Here is a 3,716-nt window from a genome sequence, read left to right as displayed (position 1 = left end):
CCTAGCCATATTAAAATTGGCATGAGCTGAGCACAGGGGCCTCCGCCTGTAATTCCAGCAACTCAGGAAGCTGAGGCAGGAGGATTGCCGGCTTGAGGCCAGTCTCAGCTACTCACCAAGAACCTCAGCAACTTAGTGAGCGCCCGTCTCAAGATAAATAAAATATCAAAAGCACTGGGCTGTACCTCCATGGAAGAGCATACCTGGGTTCAATTTCAAGTACTGGGAAAAAAACAGCAAGTGAACATGAACTATATAAAACTAACTAAAATAATGTGTTTACAAAAACATGCTCTTTGCTGGTTCAAACACACCTTGAAAACACAGGAACTCTCATCTTTTACCCCCTGAACCTTACATATTATCAGAAAGCTTTATAGTGTCTTGAAGACTTTTCTTCTTTACAATGGAGTTATCGTTTCTACCTCATAGTAGTGAAGATAATGAGATAATGCAGATAAGGTAGTCAACACAGTATTTCATATGTAGTTAGTTCTTATTTAATGTTACCTTTTATCACCCATCATCACCATTTCTACATAAGTCAATTATATAAGCATGCAATGAAATGTACCCTTTTAGTCTATCCAAAATATTCCTCCCTTCTTTCTTCCTCCTTATAAACAGAACTCTGATTTTGTTGAGGGTGACAGTGGTTAACCTTCCTTGAAAATAAACTTGGTCTTGAGACTCAGTTCTAGCCAATTAAGGATAAGCAGGAATTGTTGGTGTTTGTTACATATAAGGGGTGAGTGGTAACTGAGCTACCATGTATCTTCTGTACTCTGTTTCTATTCTTTCTCTTTTCCTGGGATGTAGATGTGATACCTGCAGCTCCAGCAGCTATCTTGTGACAATAAGGCCATCTGAATATAAAAGCCAGAACTGAGCATAAAGAAGACAAAAGAGAAGTCGGGCTGCAGACTGGATACTTATGATATACTAGAGCAACCATTCCGATCATGAACTCTACTTCTGATCTTTCATTGTTCAAAAATAAATAAATAAGTCTCCTAAATTTTATTTAGGCCCATTTTCCCATCTACAAAATAAAAATAATAGCAATAACCTAGCTTATAAATTTGGGGTGTAGATTAAATGGGTTAATATGTTACTTAAAAAAAAAAAAAAAAAGAAAGGGGCTGGGGAGATAGCTCAGTTGGTAGAGTGCTTGCCTTGCAAGCACAAGGCCCTGGATTCGACCCCCAGCACCCCCCCAAAAAAGAAAAAACAACCTAGGCCATGCAGGATCGTGCACACTTGTAATCCCAGCAACTCAGGAGGCTGAGGCAGGAGGATCTCAAGTTTGAGGCCAGCCTCTGCAACTTAGTGAGGCTCTAGACAACTTAGGGAGGAAAAAAAAAAAAAAAAAAAAATATATATATATATATATGTAAAAGGTTGAGCATGTAGCTCAGTGGTAAAGCATCCCTGGGTTCAACCCCCAATACCAAATATATAAGTCCATAAGGAAGGTCAGGCACAGTGGTACTTGTCTATAGTTTCAGTTACCTGGAAGGCTGAGGCAGGAGGATCACTTGAGTCAAACCCAGGCTGGGCAGCATAGCAAGATACTCTCCTTATTTTTTGCGGTGCTGAGAATGGAAGCCAGGGCCTCGTGCATGCTAGACAAGTGCCCTAGCAGTGGGCTGCAACCACAGCCCTTAAGAGTCTTTGTCTCTTAGAATAATAATAGCTGAAAGCTATCACCTTCAAGCCACAGCCTCCTACCGCACCCCTGATGGCATCCCATTCTCTGCATAGAAGAGTACCTGGCATTGCTGTTACCCACTGGATGGCTTTGGAGTTCTCCACCAGAAGAACCAGATTAAGGCCCAGCTTTGGTGGGACACCTGCATTGGGATTTCCTGTTAGAGCAGAGACACAGCACGGATCCTGAACGTGTCTAGACGACCCTGGACAAAGAAGGGCGCTGGTTTTTCTTGCTGTGGGAGGACTGCAGGGCTGGGCACCTTTGGGCACGTTTTCCAAGGTGTTTTCTGAGCAGGTCCTGGGCAAGCACCCAACCTGGAGAGAGAGGTGGTGGATCTGGAGGTAGACGGTCCCTCCTGGCCCTGCGATAAGCACGTGGGGCGCTGCTGAGGACTGAGGCTGGGGAGTGGGAGCAAACGCACGGGGTGCCACCAGGAGCGAGGGGCCCCGGAATGTGCCCTTTTGGCGACTCCGCAGCAGTCTTGTCCTTTGTGTTGTTTGTTGGAGGGTCACGGCCAGGGCATCCTGGCCTCAATGGTGCACCTGGCTCCTGAGACGCATGGGCCATCTGAGGAGAGTGAGGGGGTAGTGAGGGCATCGCTCTTAGTAGCTGGCAGCGACGAGCTAAGGGCCTGGGGCGCACTTGCCCTTGGCGAGGGGCTGTCTCATTGACTGCTCAGTTAGCCAACAGGATAGAGACTATTATTATTCCAGGGCTTTCTGCTAGAAATTGAACTCGATTTATAGCTGACACAGCAATGATGAACCCCATTATGTCCCCTAGTCCCATTTAAGGAACACCTAAAAACTAAATTGAGCATCACATATACCACTTATGGTTACTTTGAAGTAAATGTGGTTTTAGAGTTTTGTTGTTTTGAGAGAAAATAATAGGTAAAAATTAGTGAGAATAATATAAACAATATTGACAATCAAAATCATATTAATAATCGTAATAATTAATGGTTACTTAATATTTATATCAATGATCATTACATCATTAATATTTAGTGATGACTAATTATATAATAAGCTGCAGGTTATGCTTTCCAATGTATTTTAATGCACAATTTAACTGAAATATTCACAGAATTTAAAACTGGGACTGGAGGATTAAAAATTATATTTGTTAAAACTATTAAATGGCCAGGGGAGATATTTTTCTTTCCATCTTTTTATTGAAAAATATGGAACACTTCCAGAACATGCATATCATTCTTAGGTAGAAGCCATGCTAATCTTCTCTGTATCGTCCAATGTTTGTATGTGTGCTGCTGAAGCGAGCACAAGAAGATACTTTTAATAAACATGGTTGGGGGGAAATGACAAAACTGTATGCGTAGTACGATTTGAATTTTAACATTTATGTAAGCGTACAGAAATACATCAAATTTTAATAGTAATTAACTGTGCAATATGATCAGTGGTGATTTTTTTTCTTTAAATTTTTAATTCCCGCTGGGCATAGTGGTGCACATCTGTAATGCCAGCAACTCATGTGACCGAGGCAGGATTACAAATTCAAAGCCAGCCCTCAGCAACTTAGCCTAAGCCCTCAGCAATTTATTGAGACCCTGCCTAAAAAAATAAAAAGGGCTGGGGATGTAGTTCTGGGGTAAAGCACCCCTGGGTTCAATTACTAGTACAAAAAAAAAATTTTTTTTAAATCCCCCAAATCTTAACAATAACCATATAATATTTATAACTAGGGAAAATGTTATTTTGAGACTTTTTTCACTAAGTTGCTTAGGGCCTCACTAAGTTGCTGAGGCTGGCTTTGAACTTGTGATCATCCTGCCTCAGCCTCCCCAGGCCCTGGGATAACAGGTGTGCACCACCTCATCCAGCTCCAAGTCTGTTTTCTTGCCACTAGAAAATAAATAACTGAGAGTACAAGCTCTTCCTGGACAGCCCTGTTTGAGGAGTTAAAAACAAAACAAAGAAATGCTACCACATTACTGTTTCCTTCATATTCCAAATCTGCAACTACTTTAGTTGTTTAC

This window comes from Sciurus vulgaris (genome assembly GCF_902686455.1).
Source record: "Sciurus vulgaris genome assembly, chromosome: 1".
Taxonomy (NCBI): Eukaryota; Metazoa; Chordata; class Mammalia; order Rodentia; family Sciuridae; genus Sciurus; species Sciurus vulgaris.
This window is presented reverse-complemented; position numbering follows the sequence as displayed.